The sequence below is a fragment of the Cricetulus griseus genome, chromosome X, assembly GCF_003668045.3.
Source record: "Cricetulus griseus strain 17A/GY chromosome X, alternate assembly CriGri-PICRH-1.0, whole genome shotgun sequence".
Classification (NCBI taxonomy): Eukaryota; Metazoa; Chordata; class Mammalia; order Rodentia; family Cricetidae; genus Cricetulus; species Cricetulus griseus.
The window spans coordinates 54,030,228-54,047,613 of NC_048604.1; the positions used below are offsets into that span (position 1 = coordinate 54,030,228).

Below are 17,386 nucleotides of genomic sequence, written 5' to 3' on the forward strand. Positions count from 1 at the left end.
AACAAGAATATCCAGAAACTAAGGGTGGCTACTGGCCATGATCCAGCAAGAAAAGTGAATAATGAACAGTAGAGTCTTGCCCCTGCAGGCAAGACCTAGAAGGCTAAATATTCCACAACTTTGTGTCTGTTTGTGAGACCCTAAGCTAAAAATCTAGCTGAACCAGCCTTGATATTTAGCTTACCAAATTGTGGAAAAAATAAAATTTTTATGTAGCTAGCTTAGTGAGAATTTATAAGAAAACTATGAAACTGAATACAAACCTTTACTTTTCAAGGATAAGGGAATTAAGTCATGGACAAACTGGCATACCATTCTTGTCATTCTTCACATTTTCCCTAATGTGTGTTGTTATAGTTCTTTATTGACAACTATCTAGGAGTATCACAACACTGAAACTATTTTTCAAGTTGTAAAATGTGTTAAAATTCAACAAATTGGCAAGTTAACAAAACTTCAATTACTGAATTATCCAATAGACTAATGTGGGAATTATTTCTCTTCAACGGAATTCTCTAATTATTTGAAATCACTTTCCTTTTTCCAGTTAGCAGTGATAACTCATTAGACTCACAATGTTAATAGGTCCAGGTTCTCTGGGTATTTTTAATAGCTTTTCTGTACATATAATCAATTAATTTTTTAAACAACCTCTGCAGGTAAGATTACTTTTTCTCACGTTGCTAGTTTTGTTATTTCCTGTTGAAGGAAATTCCCCTGTGTTTATAAATTTGAAAAATAAATATAAAATCAAACTAAATAGGATTTAAAAATAAATCACATCAAGTTAATGATGTTTTAGTAATCCTATTAGGGAAGAAATGAAGCTAATGATATAACCCTAGAATCTGTTATTTTCTTGAGTTATAACATTTATTTTAAATCACCTGTTAAGCAAAAGAAGGGTGTCAAAATTTGGTTACAGAAACTTAAAAAAATGTAGACATCCATACATGGCATCAACTATGTGCATATCAGTGCATATCAGCTTATATATGTTTCTTTAGAATGACATAGTTTAATGCAGGTAAATTCAGTAATAAGTATTGAGAATGTATGTTACTGTCTCAGAAAAGACCACCAAGAGATATAGATGTCAGGACAATTTATTAATCTCATGACTCTTGTTTCTGAGTTACTTACGTCAGAGCAGATCCAATTATGTATATTTGCCTACATGCAAAATTTTCCTTTTTAGTTGTAAGACTTAAATTATCTATATAATTCTACTTCTAACCCTTATAAAATAAAAATGCTGATTATAATGATGTCCAAGTTAATAAAAATACATGAATTTTAAAAAAAATATAGCTTAGCCGGGCATTGGTGGCACACGCCTTTAGTCCTACCACTACTGAGGCAGAGGCAGGTGGATCTCTGTGAGTTCAAGACCAGCCTGGTCTACATGAGCTTGTTCCAGGACAGCCTCCAAAGCTACAGAGAAACCCTGTCTCGAAAAAAACCAAAAAAAGGAAAAAAATAAAGCTTGTATTTTTGATTCCATATTTCTTGAACACAAATTATATCAAAGCAAATGAACTGTTCAGGCCACCAAGTGATTGTTAAGCATTGAATTTCTATATAATGGACCTTAATATATAAGGGTTAAAATTATGAAAAATGTAAATGATGATTTTAAAGAAATACTTTGTATTTGCATTTGTTATTTCAATATTCCATGCACATGTATATAATGGTGTATTTTATGTGAATGTGGTAATTACAATTTCCTGAAATACTGATTTATAACTCTCATTTTGTGGAAACATGAAGGAGTGTAGTAATTTGAATGTGAATGGCCCACTTAGGGTTCATAAGTTTGAACACTAGGTCCCTAACTGGTAGAACTATTCTGGGAATTCCTAGGTTTGACCTTGTTAGAGGAGGTCTGTAACTGGGTGTCAGTGCTGATTTAGGTCTTGTTTTCTTGGTATCCTTCAAACCCTTTGGCTCTTACCCTATTTCCACCTCATCTCCCACAGAGTTCTCTGAGCCCTGAGAGGGAAGATTTCATGGAGACATCGCTTTTAGGACAGTTTCAAGAGCTGTTATTTGATGTATAATGTCTGGCTGTGGGTCTCTGTATTTGCCCCTATCTGCCTTAGGAGGAAGCATCTCTGATGATGTTTGAGCAAGGCAGTGACTGATCTGGTTCCCTTGATGGAGAGGCATGAGTGTTCCTAGGGAATCCTGTTTATAATTCTTCTAATTGTTAACATTTTAGACTCAGCTTCTTGGCTCAGCAATTTGAAGATTACATGTACATTGAATCATGACCTGTATTATTCTACTATATGAATTTATTGAAGTAACAGTTTTAAGGTAAAGAGACAAAAGGTGATTATTTACATGTATAAAGAATGACTAAGAATTAGTCATAAGCAATGTACATAAATTCCAGAGGAAATGCCACTATAAGTGGTAAGATTTCTTCCTATGATTTTTTTCCTCTTCTTTTTGAATTCTGAAATGGCACAATTAAACTGATTTTTTCAAATGTCCTAGAAAAAGGCACAACATATTTCAAATCCCGGGAAAACTATGTTAGAATATTAATTAAGCAATTAACAGTTAACACAGAGAAACAAACTCATGAAAAATAAGGTAAAAATATTGAGTCTTAAATAATTACTTTATTAATTAGGCATTATTTCTTATTTAAGCATTGATCTTAGTTACATTAAAGACTGTAACTCTAAACTAATTTTTAAAAGCTGAATTTTGAACAATAATGGTGTTTTTTAAATTTATTTTTATCTTATGTTCATTTGTGTGTTGTCTAATTTTATATCTGTGTGATGGTGTCAGAACCCCTTGAACTGGAGTTAAAGAACAACATGAGCTGCTATGTGGGTGACTGGAAATTGAACCTGAATAGCAGTCAGTGTTCTTAACTACTGTCCCAATTCTACAGCCCCCAAATAAAGTGTTGCTACCTTTTCATTTGTTTTTGGAGACTGTGCTTTTCAGTGTAGCACTGACTATCCTGGAACTCATTGTTTGGGACTTGATCTCAAAGAGATCTACCCTCCTCTGCCTCTCAAGTACCAGGATTAAAGGTATGTGCCACAAAGGGCAGGCAGCTCTAAACTTTTTACAGTTTTTTTTTTTTTTTTTCGAGACAGGGTTTCTCTGTGTAGCTTTGGAGCCTATCCTGGCACTCGCTCTGGAGACCAGGCTGGCCTCGAACAGCTCTAAACTTTTTAACAAAGTTTTCTTTAAAATTTGTATTTGAAAAGTTCAAATATATGATATAAACACTAAGAAAATTATTACTAATTACATATTATTTACTATAGAAATTAATCTCTCATGATAAGATACGTAAAGATATAAAATTCAAACACTTGTAAAACTGTTCAGATAATTGATGGGAGTTGAATTATTACTTTTTCTGTACATTGCTATTGTTCCTATACTGCCAAAACTTTTCTTGTACTTCCTTGGTAGAATTCCATTATAAAGAGTAAATACTAATAGCACTCAATTATTTATTTTGAGTATTTTGTATTTTCCCTGTCCTGCTGTGTTAAATAGAAGGTCTAAAACAGAAATTTATTTTAAAAATAATGATCTTAGACTGCTCGTTTGTGTGTGTGTGTGTGTGTGTGTGTGTGTGTGTGTGTGTGTGTGTGTGTGTATGTGTTTGGCTGTATGTGTGTGACTGATTCTCCAGGTTACTTTTTCTGTGATAATGGTTATGGAGTTCACTGATTGACTTTACTAAATGGACTCAAGCCTGAATAATGCTCCTATTTCTGCATCCCCAGCACTGAAGTTATAGACACATGCCACCATGACATATGTTATAATTTTTTTGTTCTTCCTCATTTAATGTGGTGGATGATATTGAAACTAAGATATTCACACTTCTACTGGAAGCACTTTACTGAGTTTTCTTCTGGCTTCCACTCATATTATATTCAGTACACTCACAGGGGAACTCTATTTCTTTTTTCATTAGCATTTGTACAAACACTCTAATTTCTAAGCATAGTTTTAAACATCATATCATTGTTTGCAACAAAATCTGGGCATTAACAACAGTATTTATATTTTATTAAAACTGAAGAACAATCAAGTCTATATGTGGAGAATGTAACTCATAAGGTTATAAATAATTTACAAAATAATGGAGAGGATAAAATAATGAAAATAGTAGGTTGAGAATATTAAAATGAAATGCAATTGTCTGAAAACATTTAAAACAACATAAAAACTATCACAATGAAAGCTTATACAGTAGAACTAAGGAGTATATAAAAGTACTTGCTAAGGTTGATAGATACAGAATAAAAATGCTGATTGCCTTTAATAGTTAATGGTAATCACATGAAGAGTGTGTACTGTGAACAGACTAGAGACTGAGCTACAGTATTTTGACAAGGTAATATGGCTATAGGATCAGTGAGATCTTCCAAATGTAAATCAAATTTCCTTCAATCTGTGATTTCATTCCACAAAATTATCAGTAGCCTTAACATTTTTAAATTGATCTCAAAGTGAGCAGGATAAACTGTTCAAACACATGAAATGTTCATTTACTTGTCCCCAACAACAAAATTGTTTTTCATTTCACTATACCATGTTTAATGTCCTCTATGACTCTTTTACAGGGACATCTACCTGATAGTGATTTTTATCTTCAACATAAAATGTACTTATTTTTTGTGGATATGCAACTTAAGAAACAGCAATTTATTCTTTCTTCTGAAACCAGATTTTGAATTCCCTTATTTTAAGTGACGAAGTTAACAGAATAACATTTAAAGTTGCAGCATACTAAATATATTGCCAATATACATAATATGTAACTTTAAAGTATGTTAAATTGTCCCCAAGAAAAACTTTGTTAAAATACAGAATAAGATGCATGTGACTGAGTAGATAACATGAATACATTCAGCATTAGGTGTTAGAACAAGTTGAACAAAATAGAAGAAATATCATCTACCAGTAGCCTAACTAAAATCACTGAAATTTTGAAGTGCTGTATCTGAGTTATTTTGTGATATAGAGAATGATGCTAATATTATTTGCCTACTATGCAGTTAGGTGGAGTACCTGGGGTAACTGGTAAAGGAAGGCACAATTGTAAGTGCCTGTTAAGAGCAAATCACATTTTTTAATACTTTTCAACTAAATTTCCCAAACCTTTCTGTAATTCGCAGTATACTGCCTTTTTTCATAGATGATAATAATAAAACTTAGATACCTCAAGAAGTTTTATGCAAGGCTCATTAACAAATGATAAGAAACTCACAACTCTTACTCATGTCCTCTGATTCTGAAGACCATCCACTTTCTGGTGCCACTTAGTGCCTGACAATGAGTGAAATTGCAAGCTTCTTTTAGAGAAGAATCACTGTAGTTACCAAATCCAAAATTTTTGACTTGCTACTGAACATTAGTTAAGCTTACTTAACTTCTGGTGTTAACTATTTTAGATTCATGTGTGTATGGGTTGTCCTAGAAATAATATAAATTCACTTCATGGATTTCATAGTACATTCAGAAACACAGGAATCTTCTAGTCACTCTTGTATGATGAAAAGTTGGGGGTTTTGAAACTTTCATTAAATATTAATAAGATACATATAATCAAGTACTCAGGATTTTCAGTGATTTCAGGGAAAGAAATGAAATGTACATATGTTTAATGGCTCATGTAGTTACACATAAATGATGATGATGATAATTTGTATAGAATTGTCATTTTGTTTTTAATTTCAGTTTATTTAATGTTCTGAATGTCCATCCTTCTGTATTTAATCCTGAAGTTGTGTCTCAGAAAATGTGAGTGGTCTCTATAGGTAACAGATATATTAAGTAGGTAAGCTAATTCAAAACCAAGGACATTCTCCTAGAAAGTTTAAACCTACTGTTTTCTTCTTAGTTTTATTATTATTTAATAACACCATTTCATTTTTTGATTCTAGACACAAATATATTACAGACTGAATAGGCTGAGGTATCTACTTATACTGTGCCAAGCATACTTTATAAATTATCTTTTTTTTACAATTATACTATTTGGGGTTTTTTGAGACATAGTTTCTCTGTGTAAAAGCCTTGGATATCTTAGAACTAGTTCTTGTAGATCAGGCTGTCTTCAAACTCACAGGGATCCACTAGCCTCTGCCTTCCAAGTTCTGGGATTAAAGGTGTACACCACAACTGCCCATTTAATAATCTTTTAACATAGATATCTTGATATTTCTGTAAAGAGGAAAATCTTGTGATTCAAAGGAGCTAAATACCACAGAGCAAAAACTAGTATTGCCAGATTCAGAGAAAAATATTCCACCTGATATCAAGTCTTATACCACAACACTACTTCTCAGTGTGCCTAGTACTCTCACATAGAACTAGCAAACATTTATAGTTTCTTCCTGTTTGAATCATTCCTTTCTTTTGGAAAGGGAGGTTCATGGCCCCCAAGTGTGTTTTAATTATTAATAATTTTTCCTATATGAGTGCTTGTAATTGAAATTTTTGAATTAAATACATTATAAAATATATATTTATAGTATATATCTTGGACAGTACTAACATTCCAATTAGTATATATATATATATAAGTTGAATGTTTGAATTAGCCTAATTCCAAAATCAAATTCAAAATCAAATAGTTCTCTAATTTGTGCTATATAATCAAAATTACTAAAGTAAAGAGGATGAAGCAGTTTCTACTAGAATTAATGATTTAATACACTTTATAAATATATGATGACTTATTTACATTTCATATTGTTACCAGTATTTCTCAGCTACATAAAATGCAATAAACCTTTACAAATTGCTGGTTGAAATTGCTGTGAAATTCAGAGCATTTGAAACATAATCATGTGTTGTACATTGCAAAGGTACAATGGATAGATGACAAGTCTCTCAATATAGTATTTGCATGAAGATCAATGAAATAATTTTAGCTCACTAATGTATCTTCCAGAATGAACATTAGCTGTTGATAACTTTATAAGCTTCTGCTACAAATAATTATTGCTAATATTACCTGCCCACACATCACTGAAAGAGACTGAGTGGAGCAAGCACCAAGGAAGAGCAAGGTAGTCAGCTTGAATTACTTGATGACTTATTAAACAATCTATAAAATAACAAGGAAGTAAAAGATAGAGGAAGCCTTTGGTTTTCATATAAAAGGATCTCAGAGGCACAGCTGTCATAATTATGATGTGGTCTACTGAAAGGAAAAGGGAGTCAATCTGATTTTGACAAATCCCTTATTCTACCAATTACTAACAGTAGAGTCAGTGACTCTGAGGTAATAAGTAAAATATGTAAAATGCCAAACACATTGCCTTATATAAAGAAGGTACTTAGGGAAAGTATGTTTTTGTACTGAGCCTGATATTATCATTTGTCAGAGCATGGGCTGTATTTTTGTGGGATAGGAAAGTTCCATTCGTGTCAGAAATCAAAGTTGATGTCAGATGTAACCACATATTTCTTAAAATTTATAAATGTTTCACAGGCCTGAAAGTTAAAAATTAAATAAGTCAATATAAAATAGGCAGGAAGTTAGAAAGCACTATGAAGACAAGTCAAGAAAAAGTCTCTCTAAATCCAAATAAAAAATGTGTTTCCAGGAGAATATAATTTTCTTCTTCCTCCCTTTGCTTTTTAAATGGGGAATTAAATTTAAGTTCTATTAACTCCATTTAAGTTCATATATCACATGTGTATAAATACAAATTTGCTTTTATAGAAAATATTTTTCTTTGATGAAATCAAACACAATGGAAACTCTTTTATTACATACTTCTTTAATTCTTTGGATAGAAACTAGATACAGATAAACAAATAGAGATTTATTTATTTGAAGCTAGCTGAATATAATTCATAGATGTGAAATGAAATAACAATCTAAGATGTGAAATATATATTAAAAGTCTTTCTAGAATTAATGAAGATGTACAGTGTGAAAAGAGTTTCCATATAGTGTTCAAGTGGCTAGGATGAACTCATCAAAATAAGCAATTTTAATTTTATAAGAATTTTTTGGTTTATAAATGGAAAGAGTTAAGTGATTGATGTCTTTTTTAATTGTTATTGTTTTACCTAAATTTTGGGGGGCTTTCATTGATTCTCAGGTAGCAATTTTCACTATATTGTCTTGGTTGTTAAATTTACTTGTATATTTCTTAATCTACAAAACTGTACATTAAAATCACCGACCTTTTGAAGCTATTTTAGTTGCTCAGCAGAATTGTCTTAACCTAAATAAGCTCACAAAGTAGTTATGGGAAATTGAACATATTTATAGGGTCATCAAAGATGATGTCATGATTAAGGAAATGGACTATTGGAGTAAAAAATATCTGATTTTTTAGGTGGTTGGAAATAGGATGCACATGTAGATGTGGATAAAACTACAAAATTCCTTTAAAAATGGTGACTTAGTTTTTATTCTTCATGTAAGAGAAAGATAAAACTGTCTATGAATAAACTTAATTTATTGAATTTCTGATACAGAAAGACCATCAGGGGACAATAGAAATTTATTTGACAAATGAAAAGTAGCAAGTAACACAAACTTATGAGGAAAATTAGGAAAAAATGCCTAAGGGACAAATGTGAATGGATTTTATTGATGAGCCCTAAAGGATTTAATTATTACTTGCATGTGACTGAGAGGAAGTAATTATCACCTCCATAGCTTACTTCTTAAACTGGGTATTCACTGGGAGTTCAGGATTAAAACTGCAAGGCAATTTGCTATACAAACACACACAATTTCATGCATACACACATACTCTCAAAACTATTTTAGGAAAATGTGGTTTCGAATTTTGTAAAAAAATTTTATTGTTTTGTTTTTTTTAAATCCTGCTCTATTCTGGTATTTTTCTTCAATGAAAGAAAATAGTATTGATTTATCATGTTTTCTTACTTATTGTTTCTAAGATAATTACAGTTAAAAAACCTGGGCTACACCAAGGGGGTACTTCCTAATAACAGCAACCACTGTGTCATATCTGTCTCTTCTAGGACCCTTCACTAAGAGCTACATCATCCACATTGCCTTCCAGTAAATGTTTGAGAAACACGTTACTCTTTTTAGTTTAAGACATGGTATACTCGATTATTAGGTATGTTTTCTCAAATGAACTGTTCAAAAGTATATCATTTTACCAATATTTAAAGAATATAAATACAGTAAAATCAGTAAAGTAAAAATAAAAAAATATACTATCAATATTATTGTTTTAGATTAAGTGGAAAATATCAGTTACCTCATATTGTTGGTGAACAAGGATGTTGATGCAGAAAGTTCCAATGGGATTATCACAGATAATGACTCATATCATAAAGAATCTAGGAGTTATTATGCTAAAAGTATTTTAGAATTCAAGTTAATATTAACAAAATAATCAGCCCCTGCTTGCAATAGTGCTTCAAAAATATCAGAAGATGAGTTATTACAGTACAGAAAATTTTTATTTAGATATTTTACTCAGTACAGATTACAGTTTAGTCACTGAAATTACATCATGTACAAACAAGTGATAGTATCTAAAACTATTACAGATAAAGAGACTTCTATCATATTCATTCCAATATATACATACAAACCTGTTTTTAAGCACACTTACAAAGTACAAACTAAAATATGGAGATATTTATGTATTTTAAATTTTCACATCTGTAACATGTTTTTTCTTCAAGTGACAATTTTAGTAATAACTCCATGCCAAAGAAACTAATGTTGATTATTGCACACATTGTCCAATGTGAAAACTACTTGTATCCACATAAATATTCCAATAAAGAATGTGAATCCATATCCATGCTAAAGTTTATACAAAAATAAGTGTGTATATACACAGAACAGCATGTATATGATGATGAAAAGTCCATTATAAACTCTCTTGAAGAAGGTATAAATTAAACCAATAATATTATAGACATATAAAAGTGCATAGAGAGCTACTACACTAGTGTTTACATTTCACTAAAATTGGGATCAATGTAAGTAACAGTAATAATCTTAAAATTTAGTGGATTTTATTCATAAAACTGAACATAAATTAGATATTAGTAAAGGTGAATTTAGCTGTGTTTTGCACTAGAGAATTGGGACCTCAATATTTGGATATCAAAAATATCTGTTTAATCATATCACTTTAATATTTAGTCTTCAATGTTTAATTAAAGAGGAAACTTCATGGAGACAATTACTACTGTTACTTTAAATTCAAATAATTTAAAGGAAAGGGAAAATAAGCATGAGCACATAATCAGAAAATACTCAATAAGACAAGAGTTTTATGAAACATGATGGTAAATGGGATGCTGTGAATGAAGCAGGATGAGAATATTTTGGAACTGAGGCACAGCAATCTAGAAAGACATTAATATTCTGAATATCTTGAAGAACTGTCGTATATTTGAATTTGTTACCTTTTTTCTCCTAGAAACTAAAAAGAATAACCACACATATGAAGACATCTGCTTATAAATACAATAAGCCAGTTTAATCATAGTATACTAGAAGTACATAAATCTCAAAATAAATTAATTTTTGCTCTAGACACACAATCAGGTATATCAATTACTAAACAAAAGTTTGATGTATATCTATCAGTTATCAAATGTAGGAAGAATTAAAATGAGTTTTTAATCAGCTGTATGATTTCTGTGTACTTTAAATGCATGTTTTAATCTTATGCAATATTAAATTTTACACATTTAGGTGAGTTGTGGGACCATATGAAATTTTTTTGTTTAATATTAGCAGTTCCTCTATATTCAAGTAATGATAATTTTATAAAGCAAGCTAAACATTTTTATCTTTAAATCTATAATACTGTATAATTCTGTGTTCCTATGTATGAACTTCATCTATTTATGAAGTTAAAAAATTTTCTTATGTTGAGCAAAATAACTCATAGTGTACTGAAAATTGTATTTTGTCTTTATTCCTGCTTTTTTAGCATATACACACAGACATTCTACCAAGTAAGATTCAAAGCATTCTTAAATAAATAAATCTCTGTGGTGAATATAATTATTCTATGAAAACATCACAAATCATGTTACCTAACACATGATTTTAAACAACTGAGTGGTCAAATTATTAAACAGCTCAGAAACTGTTTTGGGGGGTTTCTATGTAATTCTAATTTTTTATGGAGCCTTGAATACAAAAAAAAAATTTTCTGTTTACCTGGCATAGAGCAGGTTTTTTTTTTTTTATTACCTGAAGATTATGAAACTAAAAATCTGCTAAACAGCATATTGAATTACTGGAAATACTTTTGTATAAAACAGTGTTTATGATCAATTCTCTTCAATTTTAACATTTTATTGAGGTAATTCCATCACTGATTTTGTAATTAAAGACAAACCAGGGATATAATAAAAGAAATAATTAATCTGTTTATTTTTGTTTCTTGAAGTTTCTTTTTCTTTCTTTTTATTTATTTTTTTTTAGTTTTTGGTTTTTCATGACAGGGTTTCTCTGTGAAGCTTTGGAGCCTATCCTGGTACTTGCTCTGGAGATCAGGCTGGCCTGGAACTCACAGAGATCTGCCTGCCTCTGTCTCCCCAGTGCTGGGATTAAAGGCGTGTGCCACCAACGCCTGGCCTTCTTGAAGTTTTATAACTAATAACCTGTGTGAATTGCCAGGCTATTAGTAACCACTGTGGAGTAAACACAGTACAATTTAATTTTAAATTGAGAAATTGTTGAAATTTCTCCAATTGACAAATTAACAAATAATTTGCAATCTATTTTTATGATATTTTAGAGTGAAAAGCAAAAGCATGTATTGTTTTAAAATTCATTCATATTTTTAAAAAGAACAATATTTTATGTAATAGATTAGTGAAGAATGAAAGATTCCATAATTGGGAACAGTGTAGATATTTCTGATAATCCATTCAAGGTTAGATTATATGAAAACTAACAAAATGTAATAGTTTTATGGGACAAAGAAAGTATCAATCCTACTTGAATGGAAAATGTTTCTTGTGTATCATCACAAATAATGAGGCACTTACTAATGGAGAGCTAAAACAACCCCAAATGTGAATATCTAGAATGTGGAAAAGTTAAAACATTGTTACCAGAACTCTTAGAAATAAATAATTTGGTTGTGTACACTAAGAGAACATTTAAAGAAATTTGCACGGCTTTCTTTTTTACTGAGATAGTTTTTCTTCAAGTCTTGGTATTTATGCTGAAGTTAGGTTAGTTTCATGGAGGAGGTATTTATAATGATTGTATACTACATTATCAACTATTTTCAGCTTTATCACAAAGTTATAAAATAAATAAGTAAATCTTATTTGCAAAACCATCTATGTAAACTTCATAATAAAAAATAACAAATTAATTATGTGTCATCCTCACACAGGGGCCATGCTAATATTCTCTTTATCATTCGGATTTTTGTATATGTGCTGCCAAAGTTGCAAACAGAATAATTTTATACCTGTAAGATGACTTCATCCCAAACTTATTGAACTTTCAATCTAAAATACTAAGGTATAATAAATTTCCTGATATAGTATGAAACAAAGACAATAACGTTATTCATAACTAAGTTCTACATTTTTCTAAAACACTCATGTATTACACAGAAACTAAAATTAAAAGACTATGGCTACACTAATATTTAAAAACTCCCTACTAATTATAAAGACAATATTGTATTTTGGATGTAATATGCAGATGCCCACAATTCATGAAAAATGCACAATAGTTCTTTTAAAACATAAATTTTTAAAACTTTGTTATTATAGCACCATTGAATATGTTTGAAACTTAAACAATATTTACTGTGAAACTCTATGAAATCTAGGACAGATTTGTTACATAAGAAAACCTATCAGAAGTGTTTACAAAATGTGACATGAGTGAGACTGTCTAATGGCAATCTGACTTGAGTGAGAATGTCTAATCGAAATGAGGGGGAATGTAGTATAATGGGAATGTCACTTGAGTAGTAATGTCTAATGTGACTTGAGTAGGAATGTCTAAACAGAAAGTCAGTCATCAGTATTTTGTTTTGAAATTAAAATATTGGTAAGCATTGTTCAAAAAGGAGGTTCAATAACTCTAAATGTAAGTTTTTTCTTAAAGTTTATCCACTTTTCTTTACAGTGTGGTCAGAATAGCTAACATGGAAAATATTAAACATATAAATAATGGAAATGACATGATTTCATAAGTTACATATTTCAATATGGAACAAAGATAAATTTAGAAATATAATTGCTTAACTACCTTATTTTAAAAAATAAAAAATTCAATTTTAATTTATGAAATATGGATTTCAAACAAAATCATTCTTAGAGTGTTTATATTTCAAAAAATATTTTGTATTTCAACTCATCAATTAATCTACCTATGATTCACAGGGTAAGTTAAAAAAATTCTTTTGCTTATGACAATTAGTTTTTAATATTACATATCTTTCTACCATTCTCTTTCTAATGCCTAAAATGAGAACATAGATTCCATCAATACTATTTCACTGAAAATATGCCGGGAGTATTAACCCAAAAAAAGAAGTTCAAAGTAAACTTTGACCTTGTAAAGCAAAGGTATATTAAGAATGACAGCTAAGTTAAAAATAACACCAAATCAGATTGTTAAGAAAGTAGTGCTGCACATGATTTTGTCTTCTTTGGCTGTTGTGAAAACTACAATTAGTGCTTTCCAATTTGTTCTCAAATGTGAAAATTTCCTAAGCACAAAACCTGATTAATGAATGATTGTTAATAGTTGAAAGGACAATATATTTTCATATGGGATCATTTAAAACATTGTTAAATCTCATCCATCAATGGTTTTCAATGGGTAAAAATTTTCTAGCACAAAGAGTTAGAAAGGAATCAGTTTAGAAATTCCTTTCTCAAAGAAGCAATTCTCAAAGAGTTAAAGTCATGACTTTAAAAATAAAATCTCCATTTTAATCGTATGCATTGACAATATTCAAAAGCCATTGAGAAATCCTTTAAAGGTATGCTCATTGACTATATTAAGATAGTTTCAACTTCCTTTATAGAAAATAAAATTTAGGAGATAATCTCATTAAAATAATAAGAGTCAACAAAATATATTAAAAATAAGGTACTTCCCTTTAAATCTAAGTCTATGCAGAAAAAAAAACACACTGCAAATCATGACACAACAACTTAAAATATGTTTACAGAATAATTACATACAAAATTCTCATGAAGTCAAAGTAGCATATCATATAATATTTAAACTCTTGATTCACTCTCTTTGGCCTTGTTACTTAAATTAAATTAAATTGAAACTTCTTAATTTATAACTGCCCCTATATATAGTATTTCTTAGTACCTGTATAGCCTTGATTTTAGAAAGATATTAAAGTGACTATGTTTATACAGTTTATGGAATAATGTGAATTGAATACTTCATTAATCAAGAAGAAGCAGGTAGATTTTATAAAAAGCAATTACATGTGAATAATATGTGCAAGGTTAAATTTCACTTTACTGTATCAACAAGAATTTATAAGTAGATATAATATAATATTATAATGCCCATGGCATTTTAAATTACTAATCAAATCATATTACTTTCAGTCATTATAATCAACTAAGTAAATTTTAAGCATCCAGATAGTATATGCATTGAACGAATTTAATATAATCAGAATTTAAACTACTACCTAAATATTAAATATCTGAGAACCATACTAATCTGAAACCATAAATATAGCACTAACCTCTTCTAAATATCACCACATAAGGAACACTTCTTATAACACACTAATTTTAATGTACATATGCATATACACCTTTCCAGGTAAATACATAATTTAGAATTTGAAAGAAAAATTTAAAATTTATGTTATAGATGGCTATAGGTTCTTTATACTCCCATTTTATACCAATATTAAAAGAGAGGATTTTGTGGATTTGTTTTAATTCTGTTAGTAGTGTTAGTAAGTCACACCTTAACCCTTAAAGAACACCTTAAACACCTTAAAGAAAATGTAATAAAATCATGTCCTATCATTCTTTCTCAAAGCAAAGATAGGTTATACAACCTATGAGGTATCCAATTATTTCTATAAAAGAAAGTAGCTAATCAAAATCACTGTGAAAAGAGACTATTTAAAGCAAATTACTCAGAGTAATGGTGTGTATTCAATATTATAATGCCAGACAAATAAAATAAACCCATTCAAATGTTATTCTAGTGTCACAAATTTTTCCTAGAGATTTTCAAAATTCAGGTGCAATCATTTTGAAATATGATCTGTGAAACTTTGTTTCTATTCTCATATGAATGGGATTATGTTTCTTAATAAAAAATACCAAAATTGGGAGTATAAAGAATTGTACACCCTTCACAGATTTATTTTCATTGTAAATGGATATGTGATGAATCAATTTACTGCAAAAATAATTTCAATATTAAATTATTGAAAATATGATGAAAATAATCATAAAATTTAACTTGATTTTACATCATACAATTCTTTCAAAACAAGAGATAAAAATAATAGCTTTCTCAGCAACAATAGTAATGCATGTTTTCAATATCTTCGTCTATATATTTCTTCATCTTTTTGCTGTTGTTGTTATGATTTAATTTTCCTTACAATTTTTTCTTACCTTCGATACCTTTCAGAGGGTAGTTTGTATGAATTGTTCACCTTCACTTCCAAACACCCAGAGATGATGTTTAAAGTCTTCAGTCATCACAGAGGACAATTAATTTCATATTTCACAAATGATACACTACCCACCAGTATGTACACAAAGACAGCATTGCATTCATCACAGTTATAAACATCAAGAGCAGGCAAGCAAAGGCAATATGGAAAAACTCAATATAGCAATGCATTTCTTCTTCCAAAAATTTTAATTTATCTTTAAATTTATAGCTGCCAATTTACAGATAATGAAAGATCATGGTCATGTGGCACTTAATTTTTAAGGTCGTTTTTATTTTTGTTTAACTTTGTAAAGAAATAACAGTTACAAAGTTAATGATCTTGGCCAAATTTTGCAATCACAAATCACTGAAATATTTGGGGGAAATAATGAATTTATGTTATTCCTAGAAAGTTATATCTCAGTGCAGATTTCAATAGTTGATGTCCTGGATTCAGTCTAGGGCAAGAAAAATAACATGTTATCAAAATCAGATGGTTGTGTTGTAGGACTGACATTGTCAATCATGCTATGTGGCTATAACTGACATGCTAAGATACTGATGCACAGAATAAATGTGAATGAATTCAACAGTGATTGGCAATTTTATCTCAGGCTTAGTCTAATGTATTATGTATAGCATGCTTCTGTTTATGAATGAAACTATCCAAACATTCCACTATTCTGCATGCATATGTTTCACACATATTGATAGTTTGGGTATGGACACCTGTGTTTGCTGATACACATGCATGTTTCTGGGTGTTCATGTGGAAGCCAGATGGTGAGATCAGATATATTTCCTATATTGTTCTCCACTTTTATTTTGTGGAAGAGAATATGCCAATGAACCTGAATCTCATCAATTCAGATAGAGGGACTGACCAAAGTTCTTCAGGGATCTCTCTGTCTCTGTCCCTTCTCCCAATTCTGTGCTACAAGAAAATGCCATTGTAGAGTTTCTTACATATTTTCTGGGCTCTAAACTTGAGTCCTTATACTTGCTCCATAGGCACTTTATCCACTGAGCCATCTCACCTGTTCCTCACTGTTTTATATATTTTATCTTATCTGTAAACGTATGAGCTTTAAGATTGTCTCAATTCCTTTGGGAGTCCATTCCCTATGGAGGGGTACTATTACAGCCCAGATACAAGAAAGAGGGCCTGGGCCATCCAGCAAAGGATGTGAGGGACATTGACCGTCCCCCGTGGAGGGCCTCAGTATCCCTGGGGAGTGGGTGGGGGTGAGTTGGAGGGGTCGGTGGAGAGCATGGGAGGATGGGAGGGAGAGGGAATGGGGGATTAATGTGTAAATAAGAGTGTTTCTAAAATAAAGAGTAAAAGAGTGTCTCAATTCAAATAACAGAATTTTATGGAACATTTATGGTGGAGCATATTGTAAAGAAGTTGCTGGACAGCCAGGACTATACTACAAAGAAAGAGCCAACCACAAAAAAATAATGAAAAAGACAATGAATTGTCCATAGAAGATCCTTAAATTGGTACTTCCATTCTAGTTCTATTTATTGCTCATATTCATTGCTTTCACTGTATTAATTCTAAAATAACTGTGTATTCTTACAATTTTATATGATCATACCAAAATTACCTTCTAAATTAGCTAATGATGTTAATAGAACATTATTTATAGAATTTTTCCTCTTCAATTTCAAGCTCTGCATTTCTACTACAATATGCACAAAAATGCTTCCATAATA

At 30.4% G+C, this 17,386-nt stretch overlaps 1 protein-coding gene and 1 pseudogene across 6 annotated transcripts in view; both read right to left on the reverse strand.

The window, feature by feature from the left end:
• The window catches only part of LOC100754537 (protocadherin-11 X-linked), a 474,898-nt gene that overhangs the window by 423,875 nt on the left and 33,637 nt on the right, over positions 1-17,386 (reverse strand). The window lies entirely within an intron of this gene.
• LOC113837716 lies at positions 12,346-12,446 on the reverse strand (annotated as a pseudogene).